Source organism: Pan troglodytes, chromosome 17 (genome assembly GCF_028858775.2).
Source record: "Pan troglodytes isolate AG18354 chromosome 17, NHGRI_mPanTro3-v2.0_pri, whole genome shotgun sequence".
Lineage (NCBI taxonomy): Eukaryota > Metazoa > Chordata > Mammalia > Primates > Hominidae > Pan > Pan troglodytes.
Genome location: NC_072415.2, coordinates 51261997 through 51287621, shown reverse-complemented (window position 1 = coordinate 51287621; position 25625 = coordinate 51261997). Strand labels below are relative to the sequence as shown.

Here is a 25625-nt window from a genome sequence, read left to right as displayed (position 1 = left end):
TAGGTTGATAAGTAGTATGGAAACATAGTCTCAAACACAAGGTAGGGAGATTATGTTTAAGGTGACCATATATCCCTGTTACATGAAGCATTTTCCATTTACACCTGTGGTCTTGACATAAATATTAAGTGCACCTTTTTTTACTCTCAAATATGTCCTGGTTTGGGCAATAAATTATATGGTCATGCCTTTTATAACTGATGCAGGAACATAAGGAGCAGCGTAGGTTTTTGAGCAGGGGAAATGCTGGGATGGAAGTGGTGCTTTAGTGAGATTTCTGTGGCCACGACATCCAAGGGGCTTAGAGGGTGAATGCCAGGAGAGCAGCAAAGATGCTCTTATGGATAGAAATGGAGACCCACAACACAAAGATAGTTATAGGAGAAGAGAGTTCCTGATAAATCCTAGTAAGAAAAGCAGGAGGAAAGGAGTACCCTCTTCCTAAATCTGACCCTTGACCCCTCATATTCCTCACTTAGTTCTCAAGCCCTTCTTAGGAAAATTCCTGTGCAGACCCACAACCCATGATTGATGGAAACCCCTATGATCAGGGGGCCAATCTAGTCCATCCTGAGGAGGGGAGGTGAGGCTCCCAATCACTCTGACTTGATCTGGAGTAAACTACTCAGACAGTGTAAGAAACAGTTGTGCAATGATTCTCTGGCTTTCCTGGGCATTTATAATTGCCCCTTGTTCAAACTGTTCTGATGATTTATGGCAGATGGCCCTGTGTCATGCTCCAAACTTGGGCTTGTCCTCTTTGATATGTGGCAGCAGGCCAGTCTCAAAGAGAGTAAACCTTTCTAGTGAAGGTGAATAATTTAGCTAAAACAAACAAACAAATGAAACCATTATATAAAAGAAAAAGAGCAGAAGGCATATACTGGGAGTTTCTGGTAGCTGGGGAGATGGTTTTTAGCTAACCACAGTGATGACTGACAGTAGGGAAGCAGAAACTGGACTGGGCAGGGCAGAATTCTCTGCACAGCGGGGACAAACTCCAAGAGGGTGAAGAACAGGTCCTGAGTTTGGGCACTTGCTGAGGCAGACAGACAGGAGAGGACCTGTGATTCTTGGAGAGGGACTTTAGGAATGATGTAACTATGTCTGGGTATCTATGTGGTTTTGTGCTACGGGACTGCACTGTAAACCTTCCTCTGTCTCCCAAATGTAATTACTAGAACAGAACGTTCTGCACTGTTGCCTGATGTTTTTGGTGCCTGGGCATTTTATCTGGCACTATGGGGAGTAACTGGGTCATGTGTCTAAGTGAGACAGTGAGAATTTGGGGTCAGTTGTGTTCAAATCAGGTGCAGCCGACTCTAAGCTACACTTATATGTACCAGACTGTGATGAAATCTAGACCAAAAGAAAATACGAAGTAAAAGTTCTGTTTTGAATATTATGTTTCAAATATTTTTTGCACAGACTTTTGACCAGTCAAGTCTGAAGGAGAGTCATCTTGTCTGAATAAGGCAGTTCTTTGGGAGTGTTATCATGAAAGTGCCAAACAAATTAAGCCTATAAACATTTAATTGCTGAAAACGAGCCCTTAATTTAAAGAAGATCCAAAGTAAACCCTTTGGTAAATCAGGGAATCTTTTGTAATGCAAATAAACCCTCCCCTGTGCCATTATCTTATCTTGTAAGTTTCTGAATTGGGAAAATGCTGGGCCCACGTGTACTCCATTCACTGCATAGTGAGAAAACCCAGCATAATAGATAGTAAGCCTTAGGAATATTTCAACCCTAGCAGCATGGTTCACTGTTGTCTATGACATGTTGTTAAATTATTGATACCCAACCAGGCTTTGGGACATAGGCTTTGTTGTTCTGAGCTAACAAAGCCACCTGAGAGAAAGCCATAATGGAGAGCAGGGACTTAACTGTGATGGGGTGATGCTTCCGGGCAGCGAATCCTTCCCATAACAGGAGAGGGCTACAAATTATTTGGACTGACCACTCTTGCAAAAAGGAAGAGAAAATAGGTGCATTAATGAAATTCTTACAACAGATGGCAAACTGTCCTTGGATTCTCCGGTAGGGGAAAAGGGAAAAAAGAAAACTTTCAAAAAATATTTTATATGAGTTTATCACACTGAATCCACTTACTCTGAGGACTCACAGAGAGCTGTGTAAGAGACATTCACTTAAATTATTTAACAGAAGATGACAGAAAAGAATTAAAGAAAGAAATTTTCCTATCTCAAGTTAAAACAACAATCTACTCTCTATCCACGGGTAAATCTCTGGGTCCAGATGGCTGCCCAACAGAATTTTAGCAAACATTTGGAGAGATAATAAGGCCTGTAACAGTAGATAATTACTCACTTATATATGGCTCAGTGCCCCCTCATCTACATTAGTTTCTATAGCAGGTTTTTTGCCAAAAGAAAGAAAGCAGACCCCAGCTCTATTTTCTCATTTGTAACATTCTCTTGCTTCACTCTGTGCAGATGCCAGGAATCATTGTTTTTATTTCAGTGTCCTTATGAAGACCTTTGAGCACAATGGAACGATGAGGCAACATTAAATATTACTGGAATGGGGTATGAAAGCAGCTACTAGAAAATCCTGCAAGAAAAATAGGTAAAGATCCAGTTTAGTTGTCAAACACATCATCCAACTGATGGATAGGTTTAAGTGGGGGGAGGTCCCATTTGCCCTTCTCCTTCACTTCCACCACTGTCTTTCCCAAGAGAAGACATAAAAGATGGCATTTGGGGAACATGTAGGATTGAACAATCACTCAGAGTATAAAGAGCAAAGATTGTGGACATTTTCGACAGCAACAAGTTTATAGTCATTTTCCCGGGGGCTAAGTGAAGCCCAGTTAGTTTAACCAGAGTCTGTGTTCTAAAGCTTTGAAGCAAAAGTAAGTCTCCAAACTATAGACTTCACTGACCAGATGGGCTATGAAAGTCTCTACAAATTATAGATGCTTCAGAGAGACTATAATCCTTAGCTCTTATGAATTTTTTTTTGCCCCTCTGCGGAGCATTTTATGAAGATGAGCTAATTAATCCTCTAACCAACCCCGTAATTCAGAATAAGTGATTTTTCCCATTTTACAGATGGAGAAACTGAGTGCTAAGAGTCTTGCCTTTTAGCTGTCAAAAGTTTGAAGATGAAACAAATCTGGAACAGCTGGTAAATACTAAGTCATTTCCACCTCAATCAGGCAAATATGTCTACCAGTTTTCTGTTAACTAGATTGTGACACCCATGCACTCAAAGCACACTCGTATTTATTGATTAATGCAATGGTAATAGCCATTTATTGAGTTCTTAATATGTCCTGCACTGCACATAATGTTGGAGTGATCAGTCTTATCGTTCTTCAGAATGGCAGCTCTCATTCTTGGCTCATTCATATTAGAATATACCCGGGAGACTTTAAAAATCCTGATGCCTACTTCCCAGATCAAATAAACAGAATTTCTGTGGAGTGGGGTCCAGGCATGAGTCCCCTTCCCCAGGTAATTAGAATATGCAACCTAATTTAAGAACATTTTTGCTAAGAAGGCTATAAAGGAGAAATACAAAAATGGAAGGATATCCAGAGTTAATAATAGGCTGTTGTTTTATTTTATTTTGTTTTTAGATGAAATAGACTTGAGTTATAGGGTGACTAGAAAGGACCAGTAGAGAAGAAACAAAAAGTAAACAGAAGAGAAAGGTTCATTATTGAAACATGTTCCCAGAGGAGATGAGACAATGAGGATTTTCACTTTCTCTTTTATGTCTCTTTTGCACACTTACAGATTTCTATTGTGGCAGCTATTACCCATTTTTGTTATGCATCTGTCTCTTCCCAGACTATAAATTATTTAAGGTGTGGGTCAGAGACCTAGGCATTTCTTATGGCCAGAACCTTAAGCAATGTCTGGGATATAGCAGATATAACAGACTCTCAGCTATTGCATGAATTAAGGAATGAACTTGAGAAATACTTTTAAGTATTTTCTTCCTGGAAAAGAGACTCCAACTGTCTTTTGCACAGTGCTTTAAACTCATACCATTAATCACTCTTTGAGACTAAAGCTCTGATAACCTGAGTGAAGAATTGGTTACAAGGACATTACAATGCACCATGCTACCTTCAGCCATTTGTTCTTCTGCATAAATTGTTTTGACCGATTAGCCAATCAGTCACCAACAAGACCCAAAAGGAATGAGAATCTAAAGAGATTGTCACCATTTGGTGGGTTTGAACACCAAGAGGATAGAGCCTAGAGCATTGTGGTCTGCTTCAAGACTTCTGAGAGGCAACAAGGTAAGGTCTGAAAAACCAAGAGTCGGGATAAACAAGTCAATTGTGTATACATGGAGGTGGGATGAATAAAGAGGAGGAGGGGTTGATGGAAGAAAACTGCACCCAAAATTATCGTGTGTCAAAGGCTGGCTGTGGAGCCGAACTTACAACCTCAAATCATGTGATCATACTATCACTCAGCATAATTTGTGCCCCCCAGTTTTGTATGTCTAGGCTGCTTAGGAAATTGATGAATAACAGAAGATGCCACTTATCACTGAGATGAACCAAGTCATCCCAGAGGGAGTACTATTTGAAGATGTGTGGAACATTCTGTGAATATAGAAAAGGATCCCATACCATGATTCAATTCATGACTGTGGCTAGTAGAGATCCACATTTCATGGCATTGCCCAGTGTTCAATGCTCCCTGGTCAATATCTGAGGGATGAGTTCACCTTGTTTTCATTCCACTTTATAAACTGCACCATCTTGCCCAAATATTCTATATTGCTTTCCTTGACTCCAACCCTAAATTATTATTTTCCTCTTTGGGATGTTTACTCTAGGAGCAGCGTATTTCTTCATAGTCTCAAATTATCTCCTGAATACTCTTTCCAGCTCTTTGCCTTAATCTTGAAATGATTTTACTTTTAAAATAACTAGTTCAAAGTTACTACTCTCTGGCCTGAATTTTCCACCTTTCTAGCTTGTTTGTTCAAACAACCCTACCATGAATGTTCAGATCTGCAGCTTTCACCCCTATTTGTTTTGCTATCCGTGGGATTTAAATCTGCTGTCACTCTCCTTCCTATGCAGCTTAGATTGCTTGACCCAACATTACAATTAAACCTTACATAAATGCTAAATCCTTCTGCCCCTCTGTTCTATATTGCTTTTATCTGGGACAAATCCAAATCTTGGATAAAACTATTGCCAGGAAATATCATGTTTTCCTGGAAAAATATCACATAACAGTGTGATTCCATTGTGAATTTATGATTGCTAACCTCAGCTGAGTTCCCATAACAAGACTAACCAATAATTCTAGTATGTTGATCTGGTCAATTTCTTTCCAATATTTACAATGGCTATTTCAAACCTATTCCATTTTCATTAATCTTCTGGCTCTCCCCATCTGCCCCTGTCAATTCTCAGCAGATGATCTTATTCTTCACAGGGGAAATTGAAGCCGTCATATGGGAGCTCTTGTGTCTTTTCATCTTTCTAGCTACACCCATTCTTTCATCTCTATAACTTGTTAAAAAAGGCGAGTTATACATCTTATTTTAATACCAATTCCTTTCTAGATATTTAGGAACGATATATTTCTGCTCACCAATCCCTTCGTTGATACTTCCACAAGACTCTTTTATAGGATCATCCCAATTAGCAGTTAACAAACTCTAGTCGCTCATAAATAAAATTATACTCTCAACTCCACCCCTATTCCCACTCTCCAATATTGCCCTATATTTCTGCTTACTTGAAAATTAAAATTTTCAAAAGTTTTTTATGCTGTTTCAATGTCTCTATTTCCCTTGAACTGTATTTTATTTTACTATGGTCAGAAAACTTAACATGTGATCTACACTCAAAAGTGTAAAACATTATTGTTGGTTTTAAGTACAATGTTGTATAAGCAATCTGTAGGGTTTATTCATCTTGTTTGACTGAAACTTCATGTCCATTGATTATTAACTCCCCATTTTCCTCTCTCCAGCACTTAGAAACTACCATTCCAATACCTGATTCCATGAATGTGTTTTATTAGATACCTCATATAAGTGATATCATGCAGTATTTGTTTTGTGTGTGTGTGTGTGTGTGTATGACTTGCTTATTTCACTTAGCATATTGTCTTCAAGGCTTACCCATGTTGTCATATACTCCAGAATGTCCTTTTGTACATCTGAATAGTACATATTTCACTGTATGTATGTATCCTATCTTCGTTACCCTTCATCCCATCATCTGTCCAAGGACATTTAGGTTGCTTCCATATCTTGACTATTGTGACCCCACGAACTCTTGAACTCATTTTCATCAGGCTCACATCAAAATTGCCACTATTCCAGTATATGCCTTGGTCATCAAAGCCTACCATATCATGAAGTCAACTTTGTCTTATTTTTTATTTTTTGTTCTTCTCAGCAAAATGAAACATTTTTCGCTTCTTCCCCTTGAAACTTTCTTCTTTTCATTGACATCAACACCATACTTCTCTGTATTTTCTGTATTTACTCCTACTTCTCTGGACATTTCTTAGTTTTGTCTTTAAATATTGTAATTATTTAATGTTCAGTCTTAACTCTTCCCCTCTATTTAACCTTATTCTCTATCACCAGGCAATTGTACTCAATTACAGAGATTTTTCTTTTCTTTTCTTTTCCTTCCTTCTTTCCTTCCTTCCTTCCTTCCTTCCTTCCTTCCTTCCTTCCTTCCTTCCTCCCTCCCTCCCTCCCTCCCTTCCTCCCTCTCTCTCTCTCTCTTTCTTTCTTTCTTTTTTCTCTCTTTCTTTCTTTGTCTCTTTCTTTTTTTCTCTGAGATGGAGTTTTGCTCTTGTTGCCCAGGCTGGAGTGCAATGGCACAATCTCGGCTCACTGCAACCTCTGTCTCCCGGGTTCAAGAGATTCTCCTGCCTTGGCCTCCCAAGTAGCTGGGATTACAGGCATGTGCCACCACACCTGGCTAATTTTTGTATTTTTAGTAGAGACGAGGTTTCACCATGTTGATCAGGCTGGTCTTGAACTCCTGACCTCAGGTGATCCACCTGCCTCGGCCTCCCAAAGTGCTGGGATTACAGGCATGAGCCATTGTTCCCTTATGATTCAAATTTGCATCTCTATTCATGTACCCATATATTCAACAATAACAGTTTTATTTGGTTATTATCTAGGTGCCTAAAAATCCTTGCAAAACAATTTATGATGTCCTACTGACAATATGCCCATCTTCAATGATTTTCTGCTTTCTTTTCCTATACCTTCTATTTATTTTTCTTGGTATTACCATTGATTGGAAACTCCAAAAGAATGGATAGAAGAAGTGATAGTGGACATCTCCACCTTATCCGTGACTTGAATTAAAACACTTCTAAAATATCACCATTAAATATGATAGTTATTTAGTAGCTGACACTGCTAGTTTCCTATGCAGTATTCATTACCCCCCTTCCATCTTACTAATAGGTAATTGATTTTGAAAAGGGCAGCACTATGTCCAGATTTTTAAAAAAATCTTACTTTTTCAAACTCCATTGCAGCTAAAATACCAGTACTAGATAATGACATGCAAATTTAAGGTTTCTGGGAAATCTTTTTGCATTCTTGACATAGGCACTGCCCCTCCCCTCTTCCACTTTCTTCTTCTTGCCTAGAATGCAGATATGATGCCTCTAAGAGAAGCAGCCATCTTTTGCATCAAAGATTATATAACAGAAAAGTAGAAGAGGCTGGAGACTCTGATGTCATGCTTGTGTTGCCATACGGTCCTGAACTGCTTCTTCTCAAAGCATGGAACAAGTGAGGATTTTCTTATGTAAGCCCTTTCTGATAGGATTTTGATTGTTCTTTGTTGAAAACAAACCTAACTCATATGTACTTGTGGTAGGCAGAATAATGGCCTCCCAAATGTATTCACATTCTAATCTCTAGAAGATGTGGATATATTAAAATACATGGAAAAAGAGAATTAAAGTTACCAGTGGAATTAAGATTGCTAACCTTAAAATGAATTTAAAATAGATACATTATCCTGGATTATCCAGAGGGGTCTAATGTTATCACAAGGGTCTTTGAAAGTGGAAAAGGGAGTTAGAAGAGAAGATAAGAGTGACGGAGTGTGAGGACTTAACCAGCCATTACTGGCATTGAAGATGGAAGAAGGAGCCACATGTTAAGGAAAAGGGGCAGCCTCTAGCAACTAAAAAATGCAATGCAGATATTCTCCTAAAGCCTCTAGAAGAAACACAGCCATGTCAACAACTTGACTTCAGCCCAGTGAGACCTGTACCAAACTTTTAACACAAAAAACTGTAAGATAATAAAGGTGTATGGTTTTAAGCCAATACAATTGTCATAATTTGTTATAGCAGCTCTAAAAAAAAATCTAATACAGTACTCTTTGTGAGCTTTAGAAACCTGAAACTTCTGTTGGCTGAGTGTTTTATCATAGGCAAATGTAAAATTAAATCAAATGTTTTTCTGATTTAACCGGGAAATAAGTATTATGAGAAGATCCTATTTTCTCTTTCTTCTTTTAATTATTAATAAGCTGAATTACATTAGGATTACTTTAATACGTTTCTGATTTAAACAATCATTGCATTCCTAGGATAAACAATGCATGAACCTGATGCTAAAATTGGTTTACTGTTTTTTATAAGTTGGTCAATATTTTCATCAATACAGTTGGTCTTCAATTATTATTTCTTATACTTGCCCTTGATAATTTTAGAATTAAAGTGAAACTAACTTTGGAAAATGAATTGGTAACCTTCATCACAAGTCCTAGACTGAAATATTCAGAAAATAATATTATTTGGTTATTTAAGAGTTTGGCAAAACTTGACCATATATTAATCTATAACTGGTTTCCTTTTGAAAGAGAGGAAAATTTTATTACAAGGTACATATTTTAATGGTTATTAAATTTTTATTGATATACTTTGGTAATTTAGATATTGTTTTAGAAAATTACTTATTGTATCTGATTTATGTACCACTCTTTTGATTTTCTTTCTTTCTTTTTTTTTTTTTGAGATGGAGTCTCGCTCTGTCGCCCAGGCTAGAGTGCAGTGGTGCGATCTTATCTAACTGCCAGCTCCGCCTCCCAGGTTCATGCCATTCTCCTGCCTCAGACTCCCGAGTAGCTGGGACTATAGGCGCCCGCCACCACGCACAACTAATTTTTTTTTTTTGTATTGTTAGTAGAGACGGGGTTTCACCGTGTTAGCCAGGATGGTCTCGATCTCCTGACCTCGTGATCCGCCTGCCTCGGCCTCCCAAAGTGCTGGGATTACAGGCGTGAGCCACCGCGCCCAGCCATTGTTTTGATTTTCAAAATCCTTACTATGTTTGCATTTTTATTCTCTTTTCTAATCATAATTTATAGACATATTTCCTTTCTTTATCTCTCTTCTCCATCTTTCTGTGTTTTTTTAAATCAGACTTGCTGAGATAGTCCTAAAAATTGCCTTTACTTTCACTAATTTTTATCTTATTTTCTTTAATTTGCTGCTTTTTATTGTTTTGTTTCCTTTATCTTTTTAAAAAAAAAATTGTTTTTTTCTATGACATCTGAGTTCAACATAAATCATTTACTTCCAATCTTTAATTTCTTTCTTTTTTCTTTCTAAATTACTGTCTAGAAAGCTAAACTTCCCACTAGTCCTGTGTTAGTTGTAACTCCCAAATTTGATTACATCATGCTTTTATTATCATTCACTTCTAAATATTTTATAATTCACATTGCTGCAATTTCCTCTTTGACACATGAACTGTTTTGGAGGTCACCTTTAAATACATACTCACACATCTACAGATGATTTTTTTGTATATGATATTAGGTGGGAAATCCAAAAACAGTTTTTTCAGTGTATAGCCAATTTTGAAAAACTCCATTTAATAAATACTGTAGGGCCACAGCTGTCCATTTGTATGCCAGGCCACTTTTTTCATAAATGCATGAGTCAATTATGGGGTTATAACCTCACTTCTTTTGTCAATTTGTTTCTGCCTATGCCAGTGCTTTATGGACTTATTTCTATAGGTTTACAATAAAACTTGATGTTGGATAGTGCTAATTCTCTCTTCTTACTCTTTTTCAAAGCAGTCTTGGTTATTTTTGGCTCTTTATTGTTTCATACATATTTTTAAATTTATAATTTATCAAATCTATTTATAAATTAAGGAAATAATTGACAATGTTACAATACTAATCTTTTCCTTCTTTGAACACAGTATCTCTTCACTTCAGCTTTTCTTTAATGACTATAAATAAATAAAATATAATTTTCTAAGTACAGGTTTGCTTATCTTTTGTTAGATTCATTCTTGGTTACTTGGTGCTCTTTTATGATATTGTCTTCTTTTTAGTTATATTTTCTGGAGTATGAAATTGCAGCTGACTTCTTTTTGGTTATCTTATTATCTAGCAATCTTGCTAAACTCCCATATGATTCTAAAATTTATTCATAGTTTATTTAAATTTTTAATATAAAGTCACGTATCATTTACATTAATGAGATTTTGATTATTCTTTTCTGAACTTTAAGCTTTTTATTTTGTTTCAATCACACTAGCTAGGATCTCCCATACAAAGTCAAGCAGTTGAATTGATAAAAGTGAGTGTATTATCTCATTTCTAATTCTTCTAACATTTCCTGTTTAAAATAATGCTAATAATAGAGAATTTTGTTCCCTTCCTAGTTTGCTGGAACCTTTTAACAGTAATTTATATTTAATTTTATTAAGTGTTTTATGAAATTATTGAAACAATTATATGGATATTCCCTTTTAATCTATTAATATGTGTTTCTAAAATAAACCCACATTGGCAATTATGCTTTCTACATGATAGCAGATTCTGTTGGATAATATTTTGTCTAGAATTTTTGCATCTGAATTCGTGAGTGAAATGGATTTTTTTCCTTGTTATAATATCTTAGCCTTGTTTTACCTGTTTGTCTCTCTGTGCTGCATTTTGGGAACGGATTTTTAAAAATATTCTCTTCAACTCTAAATATTATTGTTGTACCACAATTATGATTGTAGCCCATCTTGAATTGTCATTACCAATAAAATATTTATATCAATAGGAATATTTGATCATGCAAGATTTTCTAGTTGTTTCTTTTATTTATCCGCATTTTATTTTATTACAGTTTATTTTAAAAATAATTTCTTCTTCTAAAATAAAGTTATTTTATCAGTTATATCCTTACTCATATAAAACATAATTATCTTAAATTCTTCATCTGACTATAACATTGGTTTTAAGTGAGGAAATCGTTCTTCTAGTCAGTTTTTTTTCTTTTGACTTTCTTACTTGGTATTTGACGTTTTCATTTGTTTTGAAATTTGGGGTTATAGGTGTATGTTGTGTGGAGATTATTTTTCTCTAGTTCTTTTTCTATTCTGTGCTCGTCTCTCACTCCTAGTGGTTTTGCAACTACCTCCACTAGTTTTCAAGATCCAGGTCTCATAAGTGCAAGCATCTGAGAATCATAATCCAGGTTTAATTGTATTCATTTTTAATTAAACATAGAACAAAATTTCTTGTTTTTGGTATACAGTGAAGATTCTGACAAATGCATGTAATCCTGAAATTACCACTATAATCAAGAAACAAAACTGCTCTATCGACATTCCTCATCAGCACATCATGTATGAAATTCCCCTGTGCTACCTTCTGTAGTGACATCCTCCACATCCTTCTCCCATTTCTACCATTCAGCCCCTGGGAACCACTGATGTATTCTCCATTCCTACAGCTGTGGCTTTTTCAGAATGTCATATACATGAAATCATAAAGTGTGCAGGCTTTTGAATCTGGATTCCTTACTTGGCATCATGTATTCGAATGTTATGCATGTAGTGACATGTGTCAATAGTTTAGTCCTTTTAATTGTTAAGCAATATTCCACTGTATGAATGAACCACAGCTTGCTTATCTGTTTCACAATTGAGAGTTATTTGGTGTGATTCGATTTTTTGGCAATTACCTATAAAGCAGCTATAAACATTCTCTATAGGTAAGCAAATTGGTTTTCATTTCTCTTAATAGAAATCAGAATAGAAAGTTGTTTCATGTAGCCTATTTTCATGAATGTGGTAAAGTCATCCTGTACTTTCAAACAAAGAGCCTGAATTCAGTCACTTTCCAAAATGCAGTGTTTTTGGTCTCCTTTGCCCAGAGAAGCAGAATCCCTGGCCACCACCACCTGTTTTTAAATCTGGGGTAAGGTGACCTTCAGGTTTAGCCCCTTCTTTTAAATTATTCTTTTAATTAAACAAAATGACCTTATTTTCAATTTTTATTTCTGGATTGTGGAAATATTTCCTTTATTTGTTTCCAAGTTATGTTTTTGTGGTTTTCCCATTCTATATTTTGCCCATAATTAAAATGTGGCAAAGCAGAAGAAGTGATCAGAGTACAAACTCAGAGTCATCTTGAAGAAGAAACACCTGGAGTTTCCAGACAATTCTGACTCTGCAAATGGCATCATCATTCATCCAGCTAAGCAAATCAAAGAATCAAGGGCTATTCCTGATGTCTCCTTTGCCCTCAGCTTTCTTATACAATCAAATGCAACATCTTATTAATTCTTACCTTGGGACTATCTCTCAAACCCTTCCGCTCCTCTCCATTTATAACCTCCACTCTTGTTCAAACTCCCAGGGAAGCTTCTATAGCTTCCTGTGTGGTCTCTCCCCCATTTATTCTTCCCTTCTTTCTGCCTAACCTGTTCCTCACAATGAAGCCAGAGAGTGCTTTCTAAAGGCACGTATATAATCTGATTACTCCATTGTTGCAAATATTCTTGGGGCTACCATTAACCATAGTTTATAAACAAATTAAGCCTGTGGGCTCTATTAGTTTCCTATTTCATTAACGTTTTTCCTCCACCCTGTATGTTTTGTTTATACCAACCTCTCAATGCTTCGTAGAAATGATACTTGTCTCACTTTAGGACCCTTGCAAGTGTTAGTCCATCTTCTTGAAGTGCTTTTCCTCTCCCTTGTTAAACTCCCTTTTATGTATAATGTCTACCAAGACTTAGTAGAAAACCTTGAAGTCAGCCTTCCCTCACTCTCCAAACTCCTTCAAGTCCTGTCACATACTCATTATACTTTGTAACTTATAGTAATTCTTTAATTTATTATTAAATGTCTACCTTTCTTGTCTTGGTTATTGCACCAGCACCTCTAACTTGCAAGTAGTAACTTCTCATCAAAGACTTTTGTGTGAACAAATAAGTAGCTACAAAAAAACTTTATATACAGAAGGAGTCATTTAAGTGGTGTGATTTGATGGATACCAAGTATTTTCCTCTCTTCAAATATCTCAACTACTGTTATCTGAAAGTTTATCAATCTTCGCTGCTTTTGATTACCCACTGACCTGCCCAGACTCCTCATTTAAAAAGTAATTCCTTCTAGTAACACTAATACATGATACCCTTAACACTTTAGTGTAATGAGATTATTAGATCACCTTCATTCCCATGAGATAGAGGTATTATATAACATATATAACATTGGAGGTAATTTTCCAGGTTAAGATCTTGCAAAGTTGAAGTGGTCAGGTAAAACTAAAACTGCACTGCCTAGTTCTTTCCCAAAGGGTATACATAGTAAATGCACAAAGTAGTGTTTATTGCAATAGCTTAATTCATATCCAAAAGTAGTCATCACAATTTAGTTGAGTTGAGTGGCAATGGTGTCTCTGAAGTCTTAAACAATGAGCTGTTCATTCAGAGTGAATTAATGTCATTGCTACAAGTGTCCATATAGAGCCTAAAACTGTTTCATTTAGCTTACTTTTGGGGTTGACCAGATAGTTGCCTTCTACGACCCCATCAATTTGGCCTATAACTTGAAAGAGAATTCTATCCTGCTAGCTAAAGTTGCTCGGAGTGACCAGTGAGATTGTTCCACAGCATGTATATTATAAAACAAATATTAGGCAGATAGCTTATAATGACTTTGTAATATTTATTTATTCATTTATTTTATAATAAGCAGACATTGGGACAAGAAACTTCTGAAAATACTTATAGTTCTCTGAAAGAAGGTGTCTTCCCTTCCTTCTGGGAGTTAAGGAATGTTTTGACAAGGAAGAAAGATGGGTGAATAAGAGTGTATTGTATTAATAACTAACATTAATTGAATATAGAATATGTACTAGGGGCTGTAAAAAGCTCTTTATATTGGATTATGGTATTTAATCCTCAACCTTATGAGCTTGATGCTATTAATGCCTCTATTTTATAAATGAAGAAATTATGTCACAGAAGGTTAAATAATTTACTCAAGGTCAACTTGCCAAGTGAGCATTAAACCCCCAGAGTGATCCTCTCCCTAGGTTCAGACCAAAGTTCCAAGGGGCTTGGTATGCAGCCAGTCTCAGATGATTCTATTGTGGTTGGCTGCCAGAATCAAGCTTGCTGTGAAAACACTGATTGAAGAAAAAATAGTCCACACAGCTATGGCTATGGGTCCTGTGCATGAACTGAGAAGAAAGCAAAGCAGCATAAAGATGTAGAGTCAAACTTTTGCTGCAGCTCCTCTGAATACGGCCATCTGCACCAGAGCATGGATGAGGTGGTCAAGGTTCTAACGCTGAAGATGGGGAAAATAAAAACCTATCTTTTATTCTTTAGGAAACCTATTTTTCAGATTAAGACAACATTTGGAAACAATGTCTAAAAGGATAAAAGATAAGTTGTATTTTCTATACTGCAAGGAAGCATATTTAAGAATCAGAATGTAACCCAAGAGCTAACTACATGCTTCTGTGGCATGGTCTTAGGGATCTTGAAACGCCATGGTCAATCCCTCACTCAAAACTTGCTTTCTAAGCTGTATTCCTTTCACTTTACATTCCAATCCCTATTAAAATGCAAATTCTGCTTTAAAAAATTTTTTTTCATTTAAAACAAGCAATTTTCAGACTTTTTTTTTTTATAAACCCAGCACAACTGAAAAATATGCCACTCTCCATTTGCAACTGTAGTTCAATATGGCAGTGGTTGTTGTCCAGCTTCCCACAACTTCTGGGTGCAGAGGATATCAGATTTTAGGGAGAAGCTGTGGGGAGAGAATAGAAACCCATACTGTCAAGGAGGGAACTGCACATGGATTTATGTAAGGGAAAGGAGAGCAGTGGGCACCTGGAGGAAGGAGAAAAGAAGAAAAGGGAAACCTTGACAACAGCTCTTCTGACCTCACAATGTACCAAAGATCAGCCTGCCAAATACAGTGATGCAACTGTGGTTTGCAAGTTGAGGTAGTACAATCTGATAATATCTAATAGCCTTCAAGTCCATTTAAAATATTACTTCCAAGTACTAGGCATTGTCCTTACCAGGAAGAGAAGCTCATATGTGAAAAAAAGCTTGGGCTATGGAGGAAAATTCAGATTTAAATTTCTGCATCATCCTTGATCAGCTGACTTGGGGTCTATTAACTAAACTCTCTGAGAATGTTTCTACCATAACATATGACATATGGATAACAATATTTATGTAGTAGAATTTTTGTGAAGATCAAATGAGGTAGGCTCCAGAGGGTGCTCAACATAGTACCTGCTCAGAGATATTTAATATGAGTTTACACCCTCAGTTTTCTTCCTGGCCCCATGGTCTGCTTCTCCTCTCCTTCTCATGTCTCCCTCATGCTGCCTCCTGGTTTTCTGAGGTATCCCATCAAGAACTGCACATTTGAGATGATGTATTATATGTTGGCTGAGCTTTATCCCTGTACTGGCTTATCTCAAGAAAGGACCTGGGTAAATACATTTGAACCAACATATTGGCAATTAAAACCTTAGTTAATGTTACTCTCTGACAAATAGTTGCATCTTAATAAAAGGTAGCAAATTAAGAGTTGGAGTTTCAGTAGCAATCAAGAAAAAATAAAATGAGGCATCCATGACTGATTAGGCTATAGGACTCTCAAATTCTGGTCTCCAGATTCCAAGATTAGAAGGCTGATTTTAGTCCTGGGTGAAGGACATTTAGGAAGAGACTGTGGATACAAAAGAGCTGAGGGTGTGCACAGAATGCTGGGTACTCAGGCATTTCGAAGTCAGGAGATGGGGAAGAGGCTTGAGAATTAGCAGATAGCATGGCAGGAGGAAAACCAGGGTATTGATCCAGAGTTGCTCCACATTCATGTTTCTACCTGCTCAACTAGAAACCACTCTGAGGCTTGCAGAAGTTAGCATGCTGAAAGCAGTTTATATGTTCTTACTCTTTCATCCTCATCATAATCAAAGGCACCTCTGGTTCATCTTTTTGCTATAAGCCATCTGCTCAATCCTTCCTTAATATTTCAGCTAAGAATTGAGATATTTTCAATTATTTAAGTTATGTTGGAATCAGAGATATTGTTATCCTACCTTGGAATCTATTTTATGTTTCCTTATGACCTCCTCACCACTTTTCATAGTCTAATGGTTAAAGCTTGAGATTTGGAGTCAAATGATCTGTGGGGTTTGGGCAAGCTGATCCTCCAGTTTTCATCTATAGTGGAAATATGAGATACCTCACATTATTCTGACTATTGAACACTTAAGAAGGAAAAGCATTCCAACAGTGTCTGACACATCAGCAATATTGCCCAGGGGTCTGCAGTCAGCATCTGGGGTTGGGGACACCTCCACCTGGAGCCCCAGGAGGCCAGAGACACCATAGCATAGATTGACTGATGGTGTATATATTGTGCTTCTAATGTCATCAGGGGAAAAAATAGTCTTCTAGAAGGAAGAATAACATTACAAAGGAAGAAAAGCAGGCTGGGCGCCGTGGCTCATGCCTGTAATCTCAGCACTTTGGGAGGCCGAGGTGGACAGATCACAAGGTCAGGAGATCGAGACCATCCTGGCTAACACGGTGAAACCCCGTCTCTACTAACAATACAAAAAAAAAATTAGCTGGGCATGGTGGCGGGCGCCTGTAGTCCCAGCTACTCGGGAGGCTGAGGCAGGAGAATGGCGTGAACCTGGGAGGCAGAGCTTGCAGTGAGCTGAGATCGCACCACTGCACTGCAGCCTGGGCAACAGAGTGAGACTCCGTCTCAAAAACAAAAAACAAAAACAAAAAAACGAAAAAAAAAAAAAAAAGAAAGAAAAAAGAAAAGCAGCCCATAGGTTGTAATTGCACTTTCTATAAAGAACATCCTACCCAAAAAGCCATACTCTATTTTAATAGATGTGTTAAAGCTATTCAAAATGTTAAAGCATCAGAACCAAGCCATGTACATTGCTGGAAAATTAATTAGCCTTAGGAGAAGATAACTACAGAGATAGTGGAAGTTGCCATGATCATTCGAGGCAATTACTGTGTGAAGAAGGGGAAAAGGTGATTTTTTTTCTATCAATTGGTAAAAAGTGAGCAAACTTTGGCTCAATGGGAAAAAAAAAACTTTGTCTACCTTATGAAATAAAATTGTAAAATTTCATTGCTAGAAGCAAACTCTGAAATCATATTAGCTTATCTTCTCAATTGACTTGTGAGATGACTGAGGTCAGGTTGGGTTTAGTGACTTTCACAGAGTCACACAGGAGGCATACAGAATCAGAAAACATGGCTTGACTCCCTGCTCCATTGCTCTCTAGCTATAAAACCTTATTTCCTTTGTTCTACTTTCAGGAGTCCTGAGAGAAGCTGAGGGCTTCAAGCAATGAGATTTGAGTCTACCTCCCTTCATCAAAAGTGCAGCTAGAAAAACTTGGAGAAGCAACCAGAATGGGAGTTGGGAGGGTAATACTTTTACATCAAAACAACACTAGCTTTATTGGCTGAAATAAGAGCAAAGTATGTAAGTAGAAATGATATTAATCTGTCATGCATATCACCTCTCAAGTGGTTCCTCAACAATAGTGTTAATCAAGCTTTGCCCTACTTTTATCGGAAACCTGGTGAAGAATAGCTTTGACATTTATCAGACATAGGACACTAAGAAAATTGCCGTATGTATAAATAAATTTATGCCTTGAAAATGTTTGTGCCATGCTCTGGGAAAGGGGATCAGGAACAAATGAGAGGGTAGAGGTAGAAGGGAAAGGTCTGCAGAATGTGGAGGTGAGAAGGAAAGAAGAAAAGGGTTGGGCATGGAGGGAGGTAACATCGGGGCTAAACCTAATAGGCCTGGGGAGCCTCCAGAGATTCAGGCAGTTAAGTTTCTCTCCTTTTTTTTTTTTCTGGTGTTCCCATTTTCATTTGGGTGGCTTTGGGCAAGTCTTTCTGAATCTCAGATGGTGCTAACACTTTCATCCAACTGAGGAATCAATAAGATGACAGGCTTAAAAGTGTTTTGCTAACTATAAAGTGGTACACTAATGTTATTTAGAGCAAGGAAGAAAAAGTAGAGAGCATCTAATAACTTACAATGCTATTATGGTAAAAAAAAAAAAAAAAGTTTGTCCACAGGATACACAAAGATGAATGAGTAAAAAGTGATTCATCAATTATCCCAGCCTAGGAAGACTCAGCCAAGGATGGGCAAAATACTAAATTCCTCTCTTAGCTATATATGGAATAGGTCAGGGAGAGGGTTTATTTTACTGCTCTCCTTCTTATAAATGTGGGGTTCAGAATTGAACAGTTGTTCCATCAACCATGACCCTAAAAAGCTGGGTATGCTAGGAATCTAGGAGAAGAGATTCAAATATATTTTCGCTTGGATATAAAAATGGGGATGAAAAGCCACAGTGGTGACATGTCATTTTGCATACCTCAGAATTCCAGAGATCCCTAGCTTTTGATTCTGTGCAGGCTTTCTGTGGTACTGGCTGTATCAGCTGCTCTTAACCATGAACCAGAGCATCTTGGAGAGGAGCTGCTAAGTGCCTACTGAGTCTGTAGCATGGAAAACATGTCTGCAACGTTAATGGAGAGCTCTGGTTTCTGGGGCTGAGAGATTTCAATCACTGATATTGTCAGTGAGTGAGGGTGGCCGGGGCCATGGTGTATGCTTGTCTGGAATAAAGAACAACAGTTTTGAAAAAAAAAATCAAAAAACAAAAACAAAAACAACCTTGCTGAGTAGGTGCCAGGTGTGGTTGGAGCTGGGCCGACTTCCTCCCACGCAACAGGGAGCCCTCCTGCAAGGCCAGGCAGCTCACCACAGCACCACTGCTCAGAAACAGGAGGTTAATTAGCCCAGCACTTAATGAGAGCGTCTGGAGGAACTGTTAAGAAAATACTAAAAAATAAATGAGATGGAGTAACGATGGAAGGAAGGCATAGACATGCTCCGAAATGGCTGGTAGAAGAAATAATATGGCTGAGACAAATTGAGAATGACTGAGCAGCTGAAGCCTGGCCCCAGTGCTGCTGAAGGGGCACCCTCTTAATGAACAAGCAGTGCAGAGATGGAGGAACTTATGAAGCTTGGCAGCTATGGTGGTGGTGAAGTGTGTGTGCATATGTGTGTGTGTGTTGGGGGTAGGGTAGAATGGGAGATAGGGTTTCTTTTCATTTTAAGGACTTTGGAATCACAAGACTTCTAAGTCAAAGAAATTATTATCTTCTATCCCTAGGATCATTTCTATTTATTTCCTATTAAGCTTGGCACTTATCAAAAATAAATATTTGTGGAATAAATGAGTGGATTAAAAAAATGAGTTTTGTTAATTCAATGCCATGATTTCATGGCAGTTGTTTTCCAACCATGCTCTGAAAAGTCTGAGAGTTCCATGGAGATATGTCAGGAAACTCCATGAAATTGTTGGCAAACTGCTTAGATGAGTATATGGCTCTTCAGAGAAGTATTTCAAAGTCCAAACACTCAGCAGGGCCTGATTTAGAGCTAGGGGTGTAAATGAGCCAAATTTCAGCCTGGCTATCCTAGCCCAAGGTCACAGGGAGAGTTGGTAGCTGAGTTGAGGATTAAGTCAAGAACTTCTGACTTCAATTCCAGTGCTCTTTCCAATTCGCCATGCTTAAGGCTGCATAAATTTCAGAAGGTTGGGCCAAATAATACATCAAATGTTCATGCAAAATTGTCAGTGCCTTGGAAATGCAAAAAACTTGAGGGGGAAAAATAAAAAATTTAGCCAGTTTTTCAGGGAAATGATTGTCCAAAAATGAGGACTTAGACAATAAACAAAGTCAGGACAGAAAACCCAGTAAAAATGCACACACATAGCATTATCAAAGAGATCACAACGCTGTGAAATCCTACTCTTGATCTGAGCTACTGTTCTTTGAGGTAAGTAATATTATCCCAATACTATAGTCTGAAGGCTAGTATCCTCTCAAAATTTATATGGTGGACCCAAATACCTAATATAGTTAAAAGGTGGGGCCTTTGGGATATAATTCGGTCATAAGGGCTCCACTCTCATAAATGGGATTAGTGTACTTATGGAAGAGTCTCAAGTGAGCTCTCTTGCCTTCTTTAATCATGGAAGGATGTAGCAATAAGGCATCATATTTCAAAAAGAGAGCAAACCTTGCCCAGAAACCAAATCTGTAGGAGAATTGATCTTGGACTTTCCAGCCTCCAGAACTGAAAACAATACTATTCTGTTGTATAAATTATCCAGTCTGAGGTATTTTATTATAGCAGCAGGAACAGACTAAGACGCCCAATTTACAGATAAGTAAGCTGAGTCTCTGTGAGATGAAGTAACTCAACCAAGGTCACAGTGCTAGGAAATGGCAGACCCTGAATTCAAACTTAATCCTATCAAATATGAATATCTTCAGTTCCACTAAGTGGAATAAATGAGCACAATGAGATAATTAATAAAGTTGAAAAACAAATGGGCAAAATAATCAGAAAATACTGACAGATACTGTGGTGACAATGAGAGCCAAAGCCGTTGATCTCCACACTCTGCCTGGGCACTGAGAACTGAAACCACATTTTATCACCTACAATAGCATGACTGTGCCGTTTTTCTGTCTCTGTTAGCTTGTCTTTCTTATTGCTCTGTCTTCATTAGCATGGCCTTATTCTTTCAAAAGTCTCTTGCCTGGGCAAATATTTTGATTGTTCATTACAGGAACTTCCTGAAAGACTCAATTCTTCGATGGAAAACATCAACACTTTGTTCTCCCAAATTATTTGAATTCCTAACTCAAAATATTCACTGTGCTATTTCCACAAATCCTGGACAGTTTTATTACAATCCTTACCCAAATGTAATCAAACTCCAACTTTGAAAGATTTGCCTAAAATCAATAGTTTTTAACCTTATCTTCTCTCCACGAGACACTGACAAAGTGTTGCCAAGTGGTGTTCTTCCTTACAATAATAAGCAAATAATTAGGGTTTTTTCTTATTAAGAGGTTGTGTTGGTAATATTTGGGGAGCCAGCTTTTGACAAAAAATCAGCTTTGGAAAGCATCCAAATACCAAAATTCCCTTCATCCTCACCTCTCAAACAGAGAAGAAAATGAGGAATCCAGACCTAGAACACCAATAAACAGAGCTTTCAAAAGACTCCACTGCTCTGCAGAGAATATTTAAGTTCAGAACAAGGGCCAAGTGGTCTGTCGTCTTTACCCTTTTCTCGTAAATATAATAGCTCCTTCTGCAGTCAGAGTTGAAGTCAATGCTGTTGGGGAGGAAGAGTAATATCAAGTAACATCAAGAAGCCAGAGGCAAAAGGAGGAAGTCAGAGGACCACCTCATGTCAAAGCTGGGAAGACAAGAGAGTTTAATAGTGCTACTGGGGTTGGCATACTGTTCTCTTAGGCTTATAATGTCATAGTGGTGAAGTGGGGGAAACAGATGCAGAAGTCAATTTCTAACCAAAAGGTCAGAATCACAATGTGACACCTTTCCACCCAATTCTTTAACACTTTTAAGTTCTTTTTCAAATTTATTTATGAAACCCAAATTCCATCTTAAAGGCATTGCTATTGGTCTATCATTAGAGACAGAGGTGAGAAATAAAAAATAGGCTGGGAAAGAAAATACATACACTTGAGTTCTCTGTGATGTGGGGGGCTGTTCTACCAGGAAGCCACCAAAGCACATAGCCTCCCTGTCACATAGTGCTCAGGCCGAGGAAATCACATAGCCTATCTGATAATTCTGCAACTCAACTCTGAATGGGATTACAGGTGGTGTTGCCAAAATCCTTTCCATATTAATTTGCTGATTTGAATTATTTTAATCAACCCAGCATGATGTCTAGTACATAACAGTATTTTAAAATAGCAGTCAGATGATCTGATCATTCAAATTAGGAGGGGCTCTGAAGGTGGCTGAGTATAGTGAGAGATGAATGGTTTATGACTCTGATTCATTGAATAAATATTTAAAAGGAGTCACTACAAGCAAAGAACCACTATAGTCACTACAAGGGATGTCAAAATGTTGGGATGGAAAATCAGGAAGAGGGGCAAAACATGTATACAAGCCTAGTGCATGCAGAAGAAACCAGGTGAGGGAGTAGGAGGCAAACTCTTTTATATTCAAACTTCCCTTGAATTTGGCACATTTTTTGGTTCTACAGAAACAAAACAAAGAGCTTTCTTCTTGCTCTTAATTTTTTTAATGTGCTCCCAAACCATGGTATTTTCTGTTCTTTAGTATCAGTTACTTCTCCTCTGTTTTCTAGCTTCTAAAAGTTTACAGGCATTTCATTTCTTTCTTTTACTTTTTCTTTTTCTTTTTCTTTTTTTTTTTTTTTTTTTTGAGATGGAATTTCACCCCTTCGCCCAGGCTGGAGTGAAGTGGCACAATCTTGGCTCACTGCAACCTCCGTCCCCCAGGTCCAAGCGATTCTCCTGCCTCAGCCTCCAGAGTAGCTAGGATTACAGGCACCCACCACAACGCCCAGCTAATTTTTATATTTTTAGTAGAGACGAGGATTCGCCATGTTGGCCAGGCTGGTCGACATTTCTTTTGAACTGATGATTCTACTCATGATATTTTTGCTTTTAGTTACATTTTGTATTGTTTCTTTACAACATTGTACTTTAGGATGTTTAGGAGAGGAGAAGAGCAAAGGAGATGAGTATGAATATTAATCCATCTTCTTCACCTAGAAGGCATTCATTGTCTGGTGCCTGGAGGAATAACAGTAGTGTCCTAACTAGATTTCACACCCCAGTTTTGCAATCCTTAAGACTATTTGCCACATCTTTCTAAATTGCATGTCTGATTACACTATGCTTCTTTGAAGAAGCCTCCAAAAATTTCAAGTAATTACTAAATAAAGTCAAATTTTCTTGCCATGACTAAAACAAAGGTCACTATGATATGCACCTGCCCGTAACTTTAATCTTATTTCCATAGACTCTTGGCTCAAATCTCATGACCTAATCCTCTTGAATGTCTTTCATATCCTCACACATACCATGCCAGTATCAGCTTCACACTTTAATCCCACTATCCCTTCTTCCTGGAATGTTAGCACCATCTCCATTTTTTTCTGGCCATCTGATTAATCAACTCGTCTTTTGAGACTATGACAACATCCTTTCCTCCCTGAAGGCTTCACTAAATCCTCCAAATAGATGCAGCCATTCCTTTTTTTATGACCACTCTGTATCCTGTGCCTACAACTATTGCAGCATATTTTGGCATGCTTTAATTAAAAAAGAAAGGAGCCACAAACCCTATGGTCTCCCTCTAATATATTCTATGCTCCTCAAAGGCTGACACTGTCTCATTTATCTTTTGGCCCTATTGCTCACCAGAAGGTCTGGCATATAATAGGAACACATTAAACATTTGGAACTTTGTCTTCCTCTGCCATCTGATATTGGTATGCTTTAATTACTAGCTCATCTGCAAAAGATTTTCCCCTCTCCTTACTCCCTAATACATGCTTCTTCTTCCTTCTGGCACTGGTCATAATAATCAAGCCCTGGCGTATCAACCCGCACCACTTATCTGGGTTCAGAGTAGCAGCTCAAAATTCATTATAATTTCTGGGATTTATCCCAGACTCAGCCCTGATTCCTGGTTCATCTCGATGTCTTGCTTTTCTTTTTCCCACCTGCTGCTTTCCATGTGTGGTTACTGATATAAAGTGCTTTGATTAATGGACAAGACAGGGACTAGAACCAGTAAGATTTCAGCTGAGTCATGTGTCTCCCCATTAACAATTGTGTAACTTGGGTAAGATACTTAACTGTTCTTATCTGCAAAACAGAGATAATACCTTCCTGAATTGTTGCTTAAAGAGCAAATTAGAAAATAGTTCAAAATTTATTAAAATTCCTTGCATATCCCAAACGTTCAACAAATATTTGCCTTTTCTTGTTTGTCATTCAAGTGCTGAGTTGTGCTGAGTCAAGAACTGTACTAATAGTAATGTAAAGGCAAGCTTGTTTTATCATGATGTCTGGTTCACTAGTAAGAGCATTTCTTGCAGAAAGATCTGGTTACCAGGACTTACATAAAATCTTTTTAAAAAATCACTATTTGCAGAAGCATAATGTTCTAAATCAGTTTATTCTAACAATTATCAAATATTTATGAACAATTGTGGAAGTTTCAAGTTTGAACTATAGTATCTTTTACTCAATAAATGTGTGTTAAACTATTACCATGTATATATCTTGATACTTTGACATCTACAAGAGTGAATATGGCACAGTTCCTACACTCAAGAAGTTCTTTTCTCAAAATATATTTTTCAATTTTCATATAGTAAACTTTACTCTTTTTTTGTAAAAAAAACCACAATAACAATCAATATACAGAAGAGTTTCATCCTCCTGCTTAATATTCCCTTATGCTGCTCCTTTGTTGACAAACCTTATCTCCACCCCCAAACCTCGGCTGCCAATATGTGAAAAACTGTTCCTATAGTTTTGCATATTCCAGAATTTTATACTTATAGAATATACAATATGTAAGCTTTTGTCTGTTTTTCTTTTACTTAGCGTAATGCTTTTGAGATTCTTCTATATTACTGCATGTATAAACAGCTCAATGCGCTCTATTGATAAGTAGTATTCCACTGAATGGTTGTACCAGATTGTCTTTATCTATTCATCTGTTGAACAACATTGGAGTTGTTTCCAGTTTTAGGCAGTTAAAAATAAAACTGCTATGAACATTCATTTACAAGTTTCTGTGTGAACATGTCTTTAATACTCTTGGGTAATGAGTGAAATTGCTGGATCATATGAAAAGTGTAAGTTTGATTGTACGGGAAACTGCCAAACTATTTTCCAGAGTAGTTTTGCCATTTTACATTTCCACTAGCAATGTATGAGAATTCCAGTTGCTCTGCATATTTATTTGGTACTTTCAGATTTAAAGTGTTATCCATTCTAGTAGGTGTGTAGTATTTCATTATGGTTCTAATTTGCATTTACTAATGATTAATGATTGTGAACATCTTTTCATGTGCATATTCGTCATTTATATGTCTTCTCTGGTGAAGTCTATATTCAAAACTTTTAGCCATTTTAGTTGATTGTTTTTTACTTTTGAGTTTTGATAATTATTTATCTATCTTAGATGTAACTTTTTTGTTGATATGCAATTTGCAAATATTTTATCCCTATCTTTGGCTTTGATCTTTTTATTCTCTGAATTGTGTTTTTTGCAGAGCAAGCATTTTTAATTTTATGAATTTTAATTAATCAAGGTTTTAGTTTATGGCTCATGTTTTTGGTGTTGCCTCAAGTAGCTTTTAATATGGTATCAGGCTTAAAGCCTTT

The 25625-nt window shown here is 37.3% G+C and overlaps 1 long non-coding RNA gene across 11 annotated transcripts in view; it reads left to right on the top strand.

Annotated features, from left to right (window-relative positions):
• The window catches only part of LOC134808600 (uncharacterized), a 180905-nt gene extending 155549 nt beyond the window's left edge, over positions 1-25356 (top strand). For 4 of the 11 annotated variants that reach the window (XR_010151900.1, XR_010151904.1, XR_010151901.1 and 1 more), the window contains one exon: positions 17634-25356. This is a non-coding gene — a long non-coding RNA (uncharacterized LOC134808600). Of the gene's footprint in view, positions 1-2456; positions 2590-3074; positions 3151-3764; positions 4277-7634; positions 7796-9018; positions 10115-17633 lie in introns of those variants that run through there. The other 7 variants (XR_010151902.1, XR_010151898.1, XR_010151899.1 and 4 more) reach the window with 7 other exon arrangements.
• Positions 25357-25625: the final 269 nt, after the last annotated feature.